General features: G+C 38.9%; 1 protein-coding gene and 1 pseudogene across 1 annotated transcript in view; one reads left to right on the top strand and one right to left on the bottom strand.

Moving 5' to 3' along the window:
* ZNF536 (zinc finger protein 536) overlaps positions 1-20,995 on the top strand; it is a 305,150-nt gene that overhangs the window by 26,510 nt on the left and 257,645 nt on the right. The gene's annotated exons all lie outside the window — the stretch shown is intronic.
* Positions 15,462-15,560, bottom strand: LOC118845157 (annotated as a pseudogene).

Below are 20,995 nucleotides of genomic sequence, written 5' to 3'. Positions count from 1 at the left end.
TCATTTACAGTTGAAGAAACTGTGACCCCAGAAGATTGACTTGCCCAAGGTCACATGTTTAGTGCCAGAGGTGGGATTTGAAGCCAAACATTCTGCAATTGGAGCAAGAATGGTTTCCATTTTATGGTTGCTTATATCCCTTGTTAGGTTAAGGATTTCCCTCCAGGCATAACTGAAGAAGTCACCTAATTTCATTTTCTTCTAATGTTTTCATAACATGACCTTTTATATTTAAATGGTATATACATTTTAGTGTAGTACATGGTACAATATTTTGGTGGTAAACCTAATTTCTGCCAAACTACATTTCAGTTTTCCCAGTAGTTTTCATCAATCAAATAAGTAGTTCTTCCTCAAGTAATTTATGTCCTCCAGTTTATTAAACACTGGTGTTACATTTTATTGTTTTTTATTTTCCTTATTTAATCTGTTCCATTGATCTACTTTTCTGTTTTTTTTAACAGTTAATAAATATTTCTGACGATTACTGATAATAAAACTTGGAGACAAGAAGTTCCATTTTCCTTTCCTTCCTACTTTTTTCCCATTATTTCCCTTGAGAATGGAGAACTTTTGTTCTTCCAAGTGATTTTTATTTATTTTATTATTATTCTAGTTCTATAAAGCATCCTCTTTGGTAGAGGTATTTTGATTGTTACAGCACTTAAACTGTAAATTAGTTTGGGTAATATCATCATATTTATTATTATTATCATATTATTATATTGGCATGGCCTAATCATGAGCAATGCATATCCCCCCAATTTTTAAAGTTAATCTTTATTTCTTTATAGAACATTATATAATTATATTTATGTAAATCTTGAGTATACCTTGCTTTCAGACTTCCCTTTTAAAATGCAAATACCACTAAGATATGAAGTTTTACACACTAAGTCTCTAACAACTCAATATGAGTGGTATTTTTCTTGAAGCATTCCAATGCAGTGCTTTGTGAATTGTAGAAGGGAGCAAAATTTGGAGAAAAGACCCAGAAAGGTGAATTGGAAAGACTCGACACACTTAAGAGTACAAGACAAATGCTAGTGGAATCTTAGGAAGACTTCTCAGAGAAGAATAAAGTCTACTTCATTTTTTTCCTGTAAAACAAACAAGCAAATAAACTTTCAACCATACACAAGGGCTGTGAGACTTTAGTAAGTAGACTGACTCTTCTAAGATTTAGAACATTGAGACTCTGCACATTTATTTCATAGTCATTGATTCTTCAATTATCCCTACAGGGCAGGGCAACTGGACCTCTGCGCATGAGTTAATACTCAGGAGAGGATGGTGGCCTTTAGCATCCCAACCCTCTGGTTTCTTGGTCAGGTTTGTTGCTTAAAGACATCTTTAATTCAGAATAGTTTGAAAAAATCTTTTCATGGAGCCTTTATTTTCCAGCCTGGACATCAGTAGGAGAGGATAGACCTGAGAGAGAAATTCATGCTTCCAGTAGGGATTGGACTAAACGAATTCTGCAGTCCCTTCCTGTTCTGACATATTAGGATACTTTCTTCTATAGGACTTCTGTTTAAATTAAATGCAATTAGGGCTGGGAAATTTAGCAGGGCTACAATTCATTTGTTTCAATTCCAGGATTTAGTAAATGTCTACTACATGCAAAGGGCTATGTTATTGGCTGGGGATACAAAGAAAAAAACACTATAGTCCATATACCTCAGGAATTTATAATCTAATAGGATATTACAATTGAAGGATATGTTGAAAAGAAGCAAGGCTAATAGTGAGTGAGAAGAAATTACATTGTTAAGAAGGCATGGAAATCTATGAACCTAAACATAGGAACGTGGTAAGGAATATTTGACTTAGGATAAAAAGAGAGAGAAGAAGAAACAATATTGTTATGGGAATATAATCCAGACTACAGTACAGAATACAGTGTGATATAGTGTGATTGACTCCTAAATACAACCACAGCATGTACTGAACTCATCTGGAAGTAAAAGAGCTCACCTGGCAAGTCAATGACCGAGTCAGAATCAAGTGGCTTTTCTTGACCACCTCTTTTGGGACGGGAGAATGGTATTCCTTTACTTTTCATGAATGTTAATCTATCTTCTACCAGCCATTTCATAAAGCTGGAGAATAGCTTTTTAAGGAGAAAAATGTCAGAGAAGGAACAGTGTAACAGGTCAATGGCAGCCATGAATTTGATGAAAGGTTTCTTGGAAATCCCATTAAAGAGCAATGAGTCCACATATCAGCTCCACGTTACTTCTGCTCAAAGCTGATGCCGCTAGATGATTTGAGGATATTTTCTTTTCTTGGTTAATATTTCAAGCAGTGTCACTTACATGATAATATGCCTTGGTGGAGTAACTACAGCAAGTTTCTAGTGACCTTTAAGGGGACAATATATGAAGAAAGGAGATCATGACCAAAGAGGAGAGAGAAAGACCCATAATTAACAGGACTATATTCCTCTAGGTAGTGGCTATGTCTTTTTCCTTGAGAGCCTCCTGGATAGCAAGGACTCTTTAAACACCCAGAGGCACCCTCCATCAGACCAGTTCTTCCAAACAGTCAGCTTCATTGTGTGTCGTTGTCCAGGTCACATGTGGCAAGCAGATTCCATATGCATCGTGATGGAAGTTGAGCATTAGAGCATTTCCCTAGGATATTAGAAACCTAACAATGTTGAATTTTACCTTAAAATATAGCATTTGTGGCTCCCTTCCTTATGGGCTCTCAGAAAGGCCAAGGTTCTAGGTCAGAATCCTTTTACCTAGAAATAATAGCTCTTGAGCCCCAACAGTTCTTTTACTAGTCAGGCAGGGGATATACTTAGTTCAAAGCAAAATTTTTTGGTGAAATAGCATAATAATTAAAGTTATAGCAGACAATTCCCTTCATAAACTTTGACTTCATGCTCCAAAAAAATTATATATGATATCAATGGAAAGAATGAATGTGTGTAAGGATAGCCTGTGGGCCATACACATGTGGGGACTACTTATGTCAGTAGCATGTCAGTAGAAAGAAGGTAACTCATGCTTCTGATGTTGTAGAACTCCTGATATCTTCTGTCATTGTACTGCTCTCTATTTGGCCTATGCTCCCTGATGGACTTTCCATCTTAGCTACTCCCCAAACTCTGCTCCAGCTAATCTTCAGTTATCTAGCTATCTTTGGGGTTACCTAATATCTCATCCAACATCCACTAGGGATGCTGTTGGTGGTGAGCATCTCCCTTACAGAGGAAGAATACATTCTGTTAGCTCTTTTGGCCACCTCCATCATGCACTGGGGGAAGGGGATGAAGTAGGAGAAGAGGAAGGTGCTGTGGTTAATAAGCCTCTCCCCTGGAGAAGAAAATGGCATCTCTTTGAGTTCTCTTTCAGTTTCCTCCTTCAGTCTATTCTTTCATCCTCCCACTAATTTGGCTAGATTTTTCAGCTAGAGTGTCGTCTTCCAGGTCAATTACTCTTCCATCTTCCATCCAGGAGGGGAAAGGGGGAAAAGTTAGGGTCTAATGTCATTAGTAAGCCTTTCCTCTGAAGATGATAGCTACATCTCTGCTCAGTCAGATCTCATCCAATGACTATGAGACTCTTCCTTTCAGCCAGGCTATTCATAGTTCAGTTAGTCAATGATAATGAAGCAAACACTTCACCTAAGCTAGGTTGCTCATACCTCAGTCACCTCTCAGCCACTCTATGAAGATCTCCTTAATCAGGCTGCTCATAGAAGATAAAAGATGTCCAGGAGGTTAAAATGATACTTATTTTGAGCTCTTCATTGAATTTTTCTCTTCTATCATAATAGTAATAAAATAATGATGATATTAAATTTTTAAAAATAGCTAGCATTTATATAATGCTTTGAGATTTACAAAGTGCTTTCTTGTTTGATCCTCATAATGATCCTGAGATTATTTCCATTTTACAGATGATAAAACTGAGGGAGATGGAAGTTAAATGATTTGACCAGGTTCACACAGCTAATGAGTATCTTAGGCTGGATTTGAAACCAAGTCTTCCTGACTCCAAGTCTAGTGCTCAATCATCTGTACCACCTAGCTGCCTACCATGTTGACCTTAATTTAATTTATGGTCAGAAACTCAGTTTAGTTCTCATGTCTTATCCTCCCTGCCTGGTTAAGGCAAATATACCTAGGTCCCTATTTTTTCAAACAGAAAAAGAGCTGAGTATCATGGTGAGGAAATTATTTTTTAACCTCCTCCATTATATTCTTCTGTTTTATGAAAAAAAATAATGGGTAAACTGACTAGAAAAGGCTGGAGAGGTTGATGACATTAGACCTGTTTTCCTCCACTAGAACTTCACAGTCAGGTCTCTCTCTGCTCTCTTTCTACATTGAATTTTATCTGTAGTCTCCATGTAGGAAAGAAGAGAGGTCCATTTGGGGGTGAAGGAAATTAGGAGTATTGCCTTATTGGTCACAGTCCATTGCCTACTTAGTTGACACATATTTATTAACCAAGAGTTCTTAACCATTTTTGTGCCGTGGACCCCATTGGCAATCTGTTAAAATACCTGTGAACCCCTTCTCAGAATAACATTTTAAAATGAATAATACATAAGATCACAAAAGAAACCACTTATATTGAAATAAAGTTATGAAAATTAAAAAAAAACAAGTTCATAGCCCCCAGGTTAAGGACTCATGTATTATGTGTTAGTCACAATGCCAAGTCTTGGGTATACAATGAAAGGCAAAAACAATTCCTAATCTCAATGAGTTTATATTCTTTTAGAGGAGAAAACATGTAAATAGTTACATGCAATTAGGTATACACACACATAAACACACACACACACACACACACAGAGTAGGTAAACAGAAAAGCAAAAGTATTAGGAGCGTAGCACCGTCTTAGGAGTAAGTTAAACCTTTTCCAAAGACAACAAAGACTAAGAATGACAAAGATTTGATGAGTGGAACATATATAAGTCAACTCTCCTGGGGTCTTGGAGATAGCCTAGGAAGGTTAGAAAAGCTGAGCTACTATATCCAAGGATAATGGAATCTTGAAAGGAATACTGCCTTGCCCACCATTTATGCTAGTCTCATTCCTGATATCATGCAATGTCCTCTTTTCCATAGCTGGTGGGGATGTGTTGGTGGAGTTGGTGTTTTGGAAGTGTGTATGTGTGTGTGTGTGTGTGTGTGTGTGTGTGTGTGTGTGTGTGTAAAATAACTCATCTTATCTCAAGCAGTTCCAGGGCTTATTGGGTTTGTCACTGCATAGGAGCCAACAGAAGAACCTCCACTTCACTGCTGCTCCTCAATAAATCCAGGGGCAATGATTGTGTGTTTTGGGTTTGGGACTTGGCACAGTGAGAAGATGATTTCTGTGCTCAAGCATTAATGTGAGTTCCCAGAACAGCCTGAGCACAGCCCTCATCTTGTCCCTTGGCAGAGGTTAGCCTCCTCAGAGGCCCTGGGTGGTAACGTTTATGCTCTGGGTGTGTTGTTTCTGTCTATTTACAGTTGAGTCAGGCTGCTCTCATATTTTTCTTGGTCCTTCAAAAGCATGTTAAATCAACAAGTCTTTATTGGCACCTATTGTGTTGCCTGGTCCGTGCCCAGCCTAGGGGAATAGGTAGGAAAAAATGTCCCATTCTCTGATTTGGAGGAGCTGACAATAGAGTTGATGAAATAAGACATATGCATGAAACTAGTAGGGGAAAAATTCAGTATTAATAAACTATTGCATGTTGGGAAAACACTCTGTAACATAAGGGTTAAAAGAAAGGAGAGATCGATGTGGGCTAGAGTTGTCAGGGAAGATTTTGTGGAAGAGGTGGAATTACCTGAAAAAAACAGCCAACATAGTCATATAGACTTCATCTCTGATGGCAAATTTTGCTTCAGTTAAATTTTCCCTAGCATCATAGATTTAGTATTGATAATAGAAATACAAGTGAGAAGAAAGACAGTCCCTGTCCTCAAGAAGCTTACATTCTAATGGAAGAAGATAGAACATAAAAGGAAGCTGAAAAGCCCCTAGGGAGTGGGGAGAGGGGAGAGAAAGAAGTTCAGAGTCAGAAGTGTCCCCCACAGAAAAGAATAAAGGATGGGGTGAAATCGCATGGCCTCTGAGATCCCTGCCAACTCTAGAGCTATGACCATATTTGATAATTTGATCTCTACAACATCAACAAGCTAGGCAAAGGAAAGATAGCTTCCTGATTAGAATTTTTTTTAAAGATTAGCTATTCATCTTATCCCCTAAGCACTGATGCCAGTCTCATTCATTCTTCCAGGATAGTGAGATGTTCTTTTGGGCCACATGTGGATATTTTTCACACATCTGAGTACCTGGAAAATGGGTTGGGCAGAGAGACTGTAGCCTTGGACTACTTTCCCATGAGCAGATTTAGAGGAATAGCTGCCTATAGCTATATAGCTATAGCTATCCCTCTAAGTCTTTCCCCCAGTTTTGGATGGTCACCATTAGTAAAGATGTAGTTGGCATTGTTTCTAGATCAAGATCTCCTTATTCAATGAGTAAAAGCTCTACATGTAAAAATAAACCTATTGAAGGAAAGTCTAGGACTAGACTGAGTCATTAGCTGTATCAAAAATCTATCCATCTATTTGTTAACTGATTAAAGCAAAACAACATTGCTTGCCACAGGAAGAAAGCCACAAATAAATGTGTGCAATATGCACTGCTTTTTCAGCTTCATGCATTGACATCTCTTGACTGATGATGTAGGTCCAGAAAGAGATTACGGTTTTTAGTTAGTGAATTAGAAGCATTGGTCTATGTGTACATTCTAAGTCCTAGTACTCTTTTTCTACAATTACACCCAAAGAGGCAGAATCAGTCCATGTTTGGAGCTCAAACTTCCAGCCCATCTTCCCTGCAAAAACTGTATTGGAGACACAGGGTTTCATTCAAACCACTCTGGCCCATCCAAATTGGGTATCAGCGAAGGAAGGAAGCCCTGAAGTCCATATTGTAGAGGCTATGAAATAGAAAATACCAGGCAGCAGTATGTTGCTGCTGCTTCCTTCCTCCTTCCCTTTCTCCTTTCCTCCCTGCCTTCTTTCCTTCCTTCCTTCTTCTCTGTCTGCCTTCCTTTTTTCTTCCCTATCTGCATTCCTCCTTGCCTGCTCTCCTTTCTGCCTTCCTTCTTTTCTCCCCCTTCTCTCTTTCTTTCTCTCTCTTTCCCTCTCTGTTTCCCCCTTTCCTTCCTTCCTTCCTTCCTTCCTTCCTTCCTTCCTTCCTTCCTTCCTTCCTTCCTTCCTTCCTTCCTTCCTTCCTCCCTCCCTTCCTTTCTCCCTTCCTTCCTTCCTTCCTCCCTCCCTCCCTGCCATCTGGCCTTCCTTGCTTTCTTCCTTCTCTCTATCAACAGAAATATAATATTTACCTTATAGAGAAGTAGCCACCAAATTTAACAGCCCCCAACAGTCTCCAAGGGAAGAAATTAAAAGAAAGAAACAACAACAAAAAGCCTCTAACAACAAATGACTTAAAGTGAAATTAGTGTTTTGAAAAAAAATGTTTCTATTTCAGACTACCACCCACCTCCTTCTCCCAGGTGAGTAGTTAGCCTGGAGAAAGAGTGAGAGGAGGGGAGAATGTACAAGAGGGAAGATACCTTCAAATGTCTCTTTTCTCCAACTACCTGAAATAATGGCTTCCTCAGCTGCACAGCACAAATCAAACATCTTCTCAAATAAATCTGGATAGAATTGTCTATTTGAAGGCTCTTCCCTGCAGCTCTGCTTGTACCCTCTTCTACTACAGGAAGAGAAAAGCGTAAGATGCTGAGTAAGACTTGAAGGTAAAAGGCAAATTCTTAGAATGCTTAAGGTTTTAAAGCCAGCTCTAGAGGAGGACTTCCAGAGAAATGCATGTGCCTGAATCGATTGGAGCCAGTGCAGCTGATGTGTCTGCTGGGAGCTTGGGAGAAATAAATAGGGGCATCTAGAGCTCTGTCTTGGCAGGTCCTCCTGGATGGAGATAGAATGGATAGGGAAATTGGGGGCACTTAGGCGAAAACAGAGGCAACTCCATAATAAAAATATTTGCCTGTATTCATCCTAACTTGAAATTTCTTTCCTTCTGTAGAGTAATACCTTCTCCCCAGAAGACCTTTGAAAAATTTGGTTACAAAATGCAAAATGAGTCATTTATTCTAGGTAAAATTTAGGAGTACTGTTATGATGACACCTGTATAAGATATTGTTAACTCCCATCGCCATTTTCACATATTGAGCGAGGAAGCTTCTTTGCTTCTAATCTCAGGTGCATACCTGTGGAAGACTTAGATTCCTTTAAGCAGTATCAAAGTGATGATAACTGTGTACAGCTGCAAACTGTCTTTTCCTTGTTGTTATTCACCCAGCTGTTTAGAAAAGGAGAGAGTATTTCTAATCAGCCATATGGTGTGGAGTTTTATTTGCCATGGTAAGTTAAAATGTACATTATTGGTCAGCATCTTGAATGCAAATTTTGACACAGCTTTCCAGGAGTACCTGATGAAAAGAACAACAGAGAATCAGATCTATTTAATTACATTACTTTGTCGGCTTGTAACGTTGCTAGCCATAAATACTTGCTGGTATCACACTGCTACGCCTGCCAGTAGATATTGCTGCACGGCTTTGGTAGCTGAAAAAAGATTATGTAAACATGGTGTATGATCTAGAAATTGAGTAATGAAGTTTAGTACTTATTGCAAAAAAAATTAATAAGTGTCAGGTTTATCTGTGATAGAAGATTCCTTCTGTGTTGGAAAACTACCACTCTGCTATAGTCAGGCTTGTGCTGGAGCCAGCTCAAACCGTCTCAACAGAACTGGTTGTTAAATTTTCAGTGTGAGCATTTACACCTTGGAAATTGGCAAATGTTACAAATCATGGCTTGATTGATTTTTTTGGATTGTTTAGATTTAAGAAAGTGATGGAGAAAATGTTAATAATGGAGATTAAACTTAAAAGTATGTTCTGTATACATTTTTTTTTCTGGAGGGCTAGTTGTTAAACTTTACCAGCACACCCCTGGCTGTGGTCATATAATATAGAAATGTGACGTAGGACACATGTGCCTCTTGGGAATGTTCATCCTTTAGCTATGTAACCCAATGAACACATTTGAGTTCTTTTTCTTTCTATTGGACCAATGTAAAGTTGTTGCATTGGAACACCCTCCCTGACTACAAAATGACCATCCATATTTTATCCTTCTTTCCTTCATGGCCCAGGTAAAATTCCACTTTCTTCAGCAAGACCCTCTCCTTCTCCACTTTTATTGCTGCAGTGCAGTGTGATCTCACTCAGCTCTGAGCCCCGGGTTATCTATGCTTCTTATACTGACAAACTTTAGATACTGTCCTGAATTTTTCCTTAACTGCTTAATGAAACTGTCATCTCCTTGAAGTCAGGGACCATGTTTTCTCTGCATATTTAATATGCTCTACTGCATAGCCTGGTAGAGGCCTGGCTAGTAATAGTGAATATTTGTTGAGTGAAATATTTTGTTGAAAGAAATAAAACCAATGAATCAGTGAATGAAGAATGAATGAATGAATGAATGATAAATCTGAGGACAGTCTTTCCCATTCTGAATTAAAGCATTGTACTTTCCCGTCATGTTTTGCTTGGGTATTATCCCAGATTGATTACTTGCAAATACCCAACAGAACTATTAAATTGTACCATTACTACTGAGAATAGAGAGTAAAATTATTTTTTTCTTAACTGATGGAATTCTTTGCTAGTGATTGGGAATATGGCCTAAGGTCCTTCTTGCTTCGAAAGTGTAAAGGAGACCCGTGCACAGGCAGAGTAGACAGTTTCTGATAAACTGGAGGGTAACAGTAACCAAGAAGGGAAGAGCTGTTATCTGTTGGAATGGGCCTCTTTTCTAAATTTCCACAGATGGTTAATCTTCAAACACAGATTAGGGGATTTGAGTCCCTAGATCCATGAGTTGTTTAGCCCAACAATAAGAGTTTTTTTCTTGTTAATTTCTGGCTGGCATTAAGGGTTCCTGTAGGGAAGCAGTGGGAGATAAGCCTGGAAAGGTAGGTTGGGGCCATATTGCAGAGGGAGCCTCGAATGCCAGACACAGGAATTTGGACTTTATCCTAATGGAGAGTTACTGAAATTGTGTAACTTTGAGCCAATTCCTTAACCTCTCAGGGCCTCAGTTTCTTCATCTGTAAATTGAGGGGGTTGGATCATATGATCTTTAAGGTCCAGGCTCCAAACCCCTGTGAATGGCAATGAAGGTTTTTAAACAGGAAAATCTGCCTGCTAGTTGTATTCAGAAAGGGTTCTAATAAGTGGACCATTGTTGCTCAGAGTGCCTCACCTCCCCATAATTGTCCTACATTCATTTATTCCTTTATGATGCCTTTATCTTGAATACTTCAATGAAGCAATGATCTTGCCCATGCCGGTACCCCATCCAACTATATGACTGCCATATTGCCCGTACTTTCTTATTCATATGCCTCATTTTAAAAAATCAACCTTTATCTTACATGATAATAATAGCAACAGTTATCGCCCACATATAACACATAGATTTGATAAAGCACTGGCAGGCGTCTGTTGCCTTACTTGGTCCATACCACAGCACTTGGAAGATCAGGGGTTTAAGTACCTGTTCTCTCCAACTCAGAGTCTCAGAGAGAGATTCAGGGAGTTTCCAACCCAAACCTTCTTACTCCAGGACTGATATACTGCCTGTATTGTGTTTGGCTTCTAAGTTCTAGATCATGTTCCTTCTAGATTCTTCTGGAAGAGTAATTCATTTTCTTCAGTGTCAGTGCTGCATAAAGACCCAACTGAAACATCACCCCCTTACAAAAGACCTTTCCAAATTCCCCACAATTCTTAGCCCTTCTCCCCTGAAATTCCTTTGTATATATTTCGTATTTGCTTGCCTGTATGCTTTTTGTTTACCTTGAGGAGAATATAAGCTGCTCGAGGGCAGGAGCCATTATTACTTTTTCCTATTCATTCCCAGCATCTAGCATAGTCCCTGCTATGTAGTAGACTAATAGGGACTTGTTGAGGAAGTATGTTACATTGGAAAGATTGCTAAAATTAGAGTCAAGGGATCTGGGTTCTAATTTGTATGACCTTGAACAAGTCACTTAATTTTTCTAAGGCTTAGTTTCTTTATGTGTAAAATGAGGGAGTTGAATAGATGAGCTCTGAGGTCCCTTCTTGGAGATAGCTAAGTAGTTCAGTGGATAGAATGCTGGACCTGAAGTCAGGAAGACCTGAGTTCAAATGTGGCCTCAGACACTAGCCGTGTGGTAATCATTATCCAAGACCCATGACAAGTCACTTAACCTCAATTTGCTTTAATCCACAGGAGAAGGAAATAGCAAACCAATCCAGTATCTTTAGCAAGAAAACCCCAGGGTTTTGGTCCATGGGGTCACAAAGAGTCAGACACAACTGAATAACAAGTACAATGAAGCCCTTCTAGCGCAAAACCTTCTGAGACTCTTAATCTGGGGTCTGTAAACTTAAAAAAAAGATAACTTTATTTTTGTTTGATTAGATTTCTTATGATTCCATATATTTTATGCATTTAAAAACATTCTGAGAAGGGCATCACCAGATTGCCAAAAGGTTCTATTACACTAAAAATGTTAAGAAATTTTCTAAATCTATGATCTTTGCGTTCTTATAAACTGAACTAAATTGAACTGAGTTGAATTGAAATGAATTTGCAAGAGACACAGACTACCCGTTTTCTAGTTCCTACTAAATCTGGGGCCCTGCATAGAAAATTAGTCCTCAGGGGGTCAAGCCCTGGTTATATTGCTAATGAAGAATCTCCTACAATGCCCCCAAAGTAGTGCATTCAAGTAGTTAGGATTTTCTCTTACTGCTAACATTGATTACTATTAATTAAAGTTGATATTTACAATCAGAGAATATGAGAGCGGATCATTTTTATTAATCATCACTGTGGTTTTATCATTACTTATCATTATCCAAACATTCCAACGGAATGGACTATATAGCATTTCTCCAAAAATGGGCATGGCAGAGGTGGGCCATTCATTGTCCCCTGTGCCCAAAGACTTAAAATCTGCAGAGTGGAAATCCATGGAAAGGCAGGTTTTCAAATACTCCAGAAGATGGGTTGGAAGGAGGGATGTGGCCTTGGCTCAGAGGGAGAGGAATTAAAGAGACTATAAAAATCGAAGTAATGATTGTGAACTTGAGAAATGGAAAGGGAAAAGAAAGGTCATAGCAACAGATATATGGCTTTCCAGAGTCTGTAGGATAAGAAAGATTTAAGTGGGTCTAAAAACACCACTTTATTTATTTTGGAGTGGTGTGTGTGTGTGTGTGTGTGTGTGTTGGGATATTGTAGCACCCTCCAAAGAGCATTACACACATAGTGCAAAGAGCATTATACTAGGAACCCAGAGGCATAGCCTGGGCTGCAGTCTCTGAGCGTTGGTCTCCTCGTCTGTAAAATGGGCATAATCATAGCCATCACACTGACAGTACTTTTCACAGAGCTTTTGATAATCAAATGAGAAAATGACTAAGAAGTACTTGGTTAACTGTAATTTAATATAGAAATATATTGCTTTTAATGAAGATGGACATTCAGACTACGAAAAGCAAAGATGTTCTAACACGCCAATTCTTGCCCTTTTTAAGGAAGTCAAGTACTTCTTGTCACTTACTCCCCCTGTCAGAGACATTTATAAAGCTGACTGCATAGGGATGATTATAGGATCATAGGTTTGCAGTTAAAGAGGACTACGGGTCATCTATTTCAACACCATTTTACAGATGAGGAAAGTGAAGCCAGAAGAGTTAAATGACTTGTTTAAGGTCACACCCAAGGTAGCACAGGGCAGAGCCAAGATTCGTACCCAGACTCTTAACTACCAAAGACAGCACCCTTTCTAGTGTCTCACCCTGCCTCTTATAAAAAGAGTTTGGGGTTTTATTGTTGTTTGTTGTTGTGTTTTTCCTGGCTCTCAGTATCTAAGGGAAGAAAAAATATAGTGCCTAGAGTAGAAAGAATATTGGATTGAGAGTCCAAGGACCACAGTTTGAATCCTGGCTCTGTTCCTTCCTATATGTTTAATCTTGGGCAAGTCACAACTCCCATAGGCCTCAGTTTCCTCATCTCTAAAATAAAGGAGTTGGCCTCTGGGGGGGTCTCCCCAACTCTAGTGTCGTGATTCTACAGAAGGCCTTTCACTTCTCTGGACTTTAGCAGTGTCCTCTCTAAAGTTAGGGGGTCAGCTATGACCTCTTAGGTCCTTTACTACTTTAAATGTATGATGCTTACATGGACTTTGAGAGGCAACATGTAGGGCATTAATATCAAACACAAATAGAAACAGTACCTGAGGATCTCTGGGGCGGCACATTGACTTAATTTTAAAATGTAATGTTATCTATGTTTTATTGTATTTTTTTTATTTTGTTAAATATTTACCAATTACATTTTAATCTGGTTCAGGCAACACTCAGGAATATTATGGGCTGCATGGGCTGTGTGTTTGACAGCTCTGGTGTAGTGGATAGGGAACGAACCTTAGGGTTAGGAAGAATTGGGTTCAAGTCTTTTCTTTGATAAATGCTGACTGGGTAAGCCTGGCCAGAGTACTTAACATTCCACTACCACAGGAAATTCTCTAAGATCCCAAGTTCCAAAAAGGAGGTGTGAAGGACCTACATTGGTAGAGGGAACTTCTTCCTGGTGGTTTTCCATACCAGTGAAATTATTGGTCCAACTCCCTTCTGCCTACCCTCTACCACTCTCCACACCACCACCCCCATCCTCCAAGAAAAATGGAATGAAAGAGGAAGGACTTCCTTGTTTTCTTTTTTTCTCTGTGACCTAGATAAAATGGTAGGCTCTTGGCCTTCCACTAGGCTGTTTTACCTGTAGCTCATAGAGAGCTCTTCTATATATCCTCAACCACAGTTATAATTTCTACTGTTTCTTATAAGCACAGTTGCAGTTCATAGTGGACTTTATCCAGTGTCTGTTTTATGAATGATCTGTCAATCAATCAATCAATGTTTATTAAGCTGGTATTATGTGCCAGGCACTATCCCAAGCACTGTGGCATATTCAACAGAGCCATATTCTTGGTAGTGAAGTCGATTCTTTAGATTCAGATTTTTAGGTCCTTATTTAACATCTAGAACCATAAAATTGCAACTTGGGAACACATAGGTCCCTCATTTTGAATTAGTGAAAATGGACACAGTAGTCAAAAATTTGACTGCTTTACTGCTGTTGCAGAAGGACCTGGTATCCAGAAGATATTGCCAAGTTGTGATTATGTGCTCAGAGAAGTCCAGGCAGAATTTGTTTCTGATGATTAATGACACAGATCAAACTTCTTGGTGATGTATGGTCTGTTTTCAAGTCCCTTTGCTCTCCTGGCTGCCCTTCTCTGGACATACTACATCTTGTGAATGTTCTTTCTAAAATGTGGCATCTGGAACTGAATATAATATTCCAGATGTGGTCCGATGAGGAAAGAGAACAGGACCATCACCTCCCTCATTTTGGACTTTGTCCATAATAATAAAAATAACAATAATAATAGGAAAGTATATACACTTATATTGTTATATGTTATAATAATGTGTCATATATTGTTTATTCATTATGTAAAATTATATAATAAAAATGTATACGGAGCTTACTATGTGCTAGGCACATATGTTGTTTTTCAGTCATTTTTCAGTCATGTCCAGCTCTTTGTGACCCCATTTGGGGTCTTCTTGGCAAAAGATCCTGGAGTGGTTTTCTTCTTCAGCTCATCTGACAGATGAGGAAACTGAAGCAAACAGAGTTAAGTGACTCGCCTAGAGTCACACAGCTAGTTAAGTATCTGAGGCCACATTTGAATTCAGGTCTTCCTGACTCCAGGCCTGGAGCTCAATTCACTGTGCCACCTAGCTGCCCTAGGAACAAAAGTACTAAGTACTTTACAGATATCTCATTTGATTGTTACAACAGCCCTAGGAAGAAGGTACTATTATTATCCCCATTTTACAGCTCAAAACTGAAGCAGGCTGAGTGACTTACCCAGTTAATAAGTGTTTGAAGTTGGATTTGAATTTGTGTCTTCCTGATTTTAGGCTCAGTGCTCTATTTGCCACCTAGTTACCTAAGATTGATATAGAGTTTTGCCTACCAGGTCACACTGTTAATTCATTTTGAATTTTTAGCCCTAGAAAATAACCAAGTTTTTTTTTCTCTTTCTTTACCAGATAAGGTTTATTTTATTCTTTGTTTATACAGAGACATTTATGATATGGCCACTGTAGCTGCCTAGGTCCACTCTTGTATGGTCAATAAATTCCAAATGGCAGGAATCAAAATTGAGAGTTAGAAAGGACATGGGGAGACCTGGTATATACACTCTCTTTCAATACATAGGTTAGGGGTGAAGTATCTATAGACCTTGGAAATAGCATAAAAGGTAGATTTAGCAAAGTAAAAACAGAATATTTTACTAACTGCTGTCTCATCCTTGTTCAGGGACTATGCTGATCTCTGATTCATTCAATTTTAGCATATGTGCTTGTAAAGTAATCGCCACCCAAGTCTTTTTCACATTAATTGTTGTCTAGCCAAATCACCCCCTTCTTATACTTGTGGAGTTGATTTTTATACCCACATACAAAACTTTTCATTTATCCTTATCAAATTCATTCTTCTTAGATCCATCCCAACATTCTAGTCTGTTAAGATCCTCTTGGACACCATGCAGGTAAATTCTCTAGATTCTCTTGCATGGTCACTAAAATCGCCCAAGTGAAAGTGGAGACTGTTAAAAGCCATTCAAACAATTGTATCCAAAGTACAATGAACTCTCTTATGTGCATCTTTTAAAAACAAAATGCCAATCCCAATAGGTATTACAACTCTACTCTTGTTTCCTTTGAACTGAACCTCCTTTTTTTCAAAATGCTGAATACACAATTGAAAAATAAAGATTCTATGAATGTGGTCCATTTGACTTTTTTGGGCAGGGGGAGGGGAAGGGGAACCAGTGAGGGTGGGGATACAGCCCATGCTAGGAGAGTCTGTTCTATTCACTTTGGGGCATAAACTTCCAAAATCAATGAGCTATCTCCCTTGACCCAAACACATGCACCTAGAGTTGTGGTAGACTCAAATTTGCTCACCTGCCAATTGAGATTTTCTCTGCTCTTCCCTCATGGGAAAAATATCTGTAGTTGAATATAATAGTCTTAAACTCTAACTCATCTGTGGAATAGGAAGATTGTGAAATGAAATGGTGATCCAAGATAGTTGTCACAGGCTATTATTATAAATAATAGCCTGAGACCCTTAGTACCAGGAGCTGGTTTATGTTACCAAATAACCTGGCCAGGGATTAGATTCTTCTTCTCAAGAGGTGAGGCACTATCTCCTTTCTCTGAGGACAAAAAAAGTCAAAGACTCTAAAATTGTGCAACTGAACCCGTGTAACCCACAATTTGTAATTTTTGAGAACAAAGATGGTAAATATGGATAAACCTGGCCCCATGAATGAACCTGACTCCAAGCCATTCGAGTCTGCCTATCCCATGCTAGAGAAAAGAAGTTAGTTCAGTCTTTTTTTTAACCAATTTATCCCAATAAAAGGAGCTATGTTAGACCATTGTTTGAGGAAGTCTTTTTCTTTTTTTTCTCTCCAATTTTTAAGAATAAAATTTTATTTTTTTTAGTTCTGAATTTACCGTGCAACTAAAAAAAGAACATTTCCTCATACAAAGTAAAACAGAAAATAGGGTTATATGTGAAGCCAGGAATCTCTATTACATACAATTTGCTCTTTTAAAAGTATAGGATAAATTTGACATATTACTTTCAAAGCTATCTTGCTTATCTGAATTTTCTTCTTTGCATTAAAAAAATGCTCCAATGACCCTCTTATTTCCTTCCTTCCTTCCTTCCTTCATTCTTTCCTTCTCTTCCCTTCTTTCTCTTCTCTTCTTTTCTCTTCTCTTTTTTCTCTCTCTCTCTCTGTCTCTCTCTCCTCTCTCTCTCTCTCTCTGTCTCTCTCTCTCTCTCTCTCTCTCTCTCTGTCTGTCTCTCTTCCTTCTTCCCCTTTCCTGACCACTTTTAGCAATAAAGGAAAAAAAACTACACAGTCATTGTCACAAATAAATATAGTTAAACAAAATAAAACCCCATGTTTGCCATGTACATAAATATATGTTTATTTTTCACAGAAATTCCATTATACCTCTAACAAGAGGTAAGGAAAATGTCCTCTGGAGTGATTTTTTTTTCTCTTTTTAAGCAGGGATATTTTGTTTTATTCATTCTTTCAGCCAGCCAGCATTTATTAAGTGTGCATTTTTTTGTGCTTGTTGTCAGACATGCAGAAAGAAAGTCAAAATGATGCTTGTCCTGAAGAGAACATCCCAATTGACCCAATCAATTCAGTTTTGTGATTTTCTTTGGTTCCATTCAGTTCTGATCTAGAGCTAAAAGGGACCACAGAAACCATGAGGTCAAATCCCCACAGTTCTCAAATGAAGAAATTGAGACCCAGAAATATTAAGTGACTTGTCCCAGGTCACACGAGTAGTCAGTAACTGAGGTGGAGTTTGAATCTAGGTCCAAGCTTTTGTTGATTGGGTCAGCCATACTGTTCTGTCTTCTGCTTTTCTTTTGGGCTGAAAATTTGCAGCTTCTCTTTCCCTGCCCGCCTCTGTCACAGCTTCTAGATATCTGACTGTGTGGAGATTGAGTTCCGTGTCATGCCTGCATTTTTCTTGGAGGGCTAGTCCATCACTGGAAGTTGAAGTCTAGCTGCTTTTTGTTTCTTCAGCTAGGACTTTGGAGCTAAGAGAAATCCCTCTTAATTTCACCAGTGTTCAATTTGTGGGTGGATAAGTGGGTAGTAATGTAAATCTCTACACTTTGTTGTGAAGATTAATTAATTTGTTTGTAAAGTGCTATGAGGTTTGTAAAGAGAAAGGTCAAACTATTGTTGATTTTATTCAATTGTTCCAAATTACCATCATCTCCCAACTTTTTTCTTTAAATTGGGCTACCTCATTAGCAAAAATCAAAGGGCAAATGAAAAAGTTAGCTTTATGAAATAGTCAGACTAGAGTGCAAGTGGGAAAATAATTGAGGGAGAAAGCAGAAAGGAAGGATCTTGCTCCACCTGTGTGATAATAAAAAGTAAGTGCCCTAAGAACATGGAGCATGCCCTTTCTCAACTTTCTATTCCCTCCGATGCCTAGCACAAGTGCTGTGCACACCCTAGATACTTAATAAACATTCACTGACTAATTTTCAAAAGAACACTATTTCTTAATATGGGAGCCACAGATCCTTGTGGATAGATATCTGGGGGAGGGGGGGCAAAAATACATCCTTATTCCAATATAATTGATTCCTTTTATAGTCCTCTGTATTTTATGCATTTAAGAGAAAGGATGGGGGTAGGGAAGAAAATAAGCATTTATTAAACACCCACTTTATGTCAGGCATTGTGTTAATTACTTTATAAATACTATCTCCTTTGATCCTTACAACAACCCCATGATAGGTTCCATCATCATGTCTATTTTACAGTTGAGGAAATGAGGCTGACTTGTTAAGAGACTTGCCCAGGGCTACACAGCTAGTAAGTTTCCTAGGCCACATTTGAACTTGGGTCTTCCTGACTCCAGCTCCAGGGCTCTGTCCACTGAGGCACCTAGCTGCTGTAGCTTTACCAACCCCCCAAAAAGGTCCACGACACAAAAAAGGGAATATAAGCTCCTTGAAAGCTGGGCAAGTTTTCATTTCTGTATCTGCAGTGCCTAGTAGAGTGTGCAGCACATAGTAGATACTTTGTTGCTTTGGTGGTGGTGTTTCAGTCATGGCCAACACTTCACGACTGCATTTTGGCATTTTCTTGGCAAAGATACTGGAGTGGTTGGCCAATTCCTTCTCCACCTTATCTTACAGATGAGGAAACTGAAGAAAACAGGGTAAAGTGACTTGCCCAGGGTCACACTGCTAGTAAGTGTCTGAGGCTGGATTTGAACTCATGAAGATGAGTCTTCCTGACTCCAGGTCCGGAACTCTATATACTTATTAAGTAGATATTTAAAAAATGTTTTTTGAATTGAGTTTAAGATACACATTATCCATAGATATGTCTGCTTTAGTGATTGACAAGTTCAATGTATCCTCTTAACTGTGTGCCTAAATCCCTGCACAACTCAAGCAGTTCTTTCATGCATCTCATGATGGCTGATGTCAACCTCTATCGTTTGCTTTTAAAAAGCAAAAGTCAGACCTGAAGAGACAAGAGCAGATCAGTCCCCAGTGTAGTAATAAAACTTTCTTTACCACAATGACAAGCCCATCCTCTCCCCTTCTTTCCACCCTTCTCACCCCCAGATAATTCTTAACTAACTTAGATAGTCCAGCAATTAGAACTTTGGCATACAATCTTACTTCTTCGACTTCTATAATTGGTGGACTCTAATTATATGAATCAATTTCAATTTCTATAAATCAGATGATTTAGAGAGAAAGCCGTTCAATTTCCTTTTCAATTGCATGGTTTCAGCAGCAATAAAACTCTCAGGTTAAAATATTGGGATGCAGCTTGCTTCAAAACTATATCCCATCTCACTTCAGGCTAGCACTAGGAGCCCAGACTGCACATAGCCTGCCTGCCCATTGGAGGTGGTATTGAGCACCCTTTCTACCATGAGGGGCATTCCAACCCCTTTGTCTCCCCTTACAATTACGGGAGCTCTCTCTCTCTGCCTCCCTGTATCTCTCTGTCTCTCTGTCTCTGTCTCTGTCTCTCTGTCTCTGTCCCTCCCCACCCCCTTCCTACTCAGGATTAATTTTACTAGTCCTGTCTGATCTTTAGCAGACTGATCCAGCTTGAGCACAAATATAATGGCACAGCACTGTTCAGCATGCACATTTGGTGCTTAGATTTCTTATTAACGCTACCAGGATTTATTGTGACAATGGACACCAAAGGTTTTTGCAGACATGCAACTCAGAAACTTGGATAGGAGCCTCTGATGGACTCCCATAAGCCCTTCTTCCAAAAAGGGCAGGTTGCATATTGTTTCAATATGGCATCATTCTTGAAGTGAACTTCAAACTATGACTGGGATGTGAGTAGTTCGATATCCCCTTCCCTCACCCTAACAGCTCTTCCATGTAATATATTTGTGCTAATCCACTCTGTGGGATGTCTCAGTATTAATAACAGTTTCATATTAAAAAAAAATAAAACCATAGTACTTTTATCTCAGAATCTTTGTAGACTTTGGCCAATGTTGACTTATCTAAATACCTTTAAGAAGCAGGTAAGTTTCATTGTCTTTCTTCTTGAAAGAGGAGGAATGAAGAGGGGAGAGGGGAAGCAGAGAAAAAGAGGTCAAGTGAGATGTATAATATGTACACAGAGTCAGGGCAGAGTTAAGAAGAGAATTCAGCCGTGAGAGTGCTCAACTCTCCCATCGTACTCCTTCCCCACTTTAGAGAAGATAAGTGGCTAGGGTTCATGTTTGTTGCTAATGTGGTTTTTAGCAAGATGTCTCCTTTTTGTCAGAGATGGGCTTATTGCTTTTATAGTACTCTTAAATTCAGCTTATATTGAATTATTATTGTTCTTCATTTTATACATTACTTCCAGTTCCAGCAGCATTAGAGTCTCATTAAATGCTCAGGCTGCTAACCGAGGTTTCTTGACAAATATATCATGGAAAGTTAGGGCTGCACACTTCTCACTAGGGTATTAGCAGAGACCACACCCATTATGCAATTGACTGGGCCTCTATTGGGCTACATAGAACTATAGAAAGATGAAGTTCTGATGAGGGACATAAGGAAAGAGTAAGAAATGCTGTCAGTTAGGTAGTCTCCCCTGCCCCTGCACCGCCCCCTCCCCCACCCCACACCCCATCCTGAATAGGGCACAGTCTGTGATTAAGAGTCTGCTCAGTTAAATAGGGGCTGAGACACTGGAGTAAAATTGGATT

The sequence above is a fragment of the Trichosurus vulpecula genome, chromosome 3 (assembly GCF_011100635.1).
Source record: "Trichosurus vulpecula isolate mTriVul1 chromosome 3, mTriVul1.pri, whole genome shotgun sequence".
Classification (NCBI taxonomy): domain Eukaryota; kingdom Metazoa; phylum Chordata; class Mammalia; order Diprotodontia; family Phalangeridae; genus Trichosurus; species Trichosurus vulpecula.
This window is presented reverse-complemented; position numbering and strand designations above follow the sequence as displayed.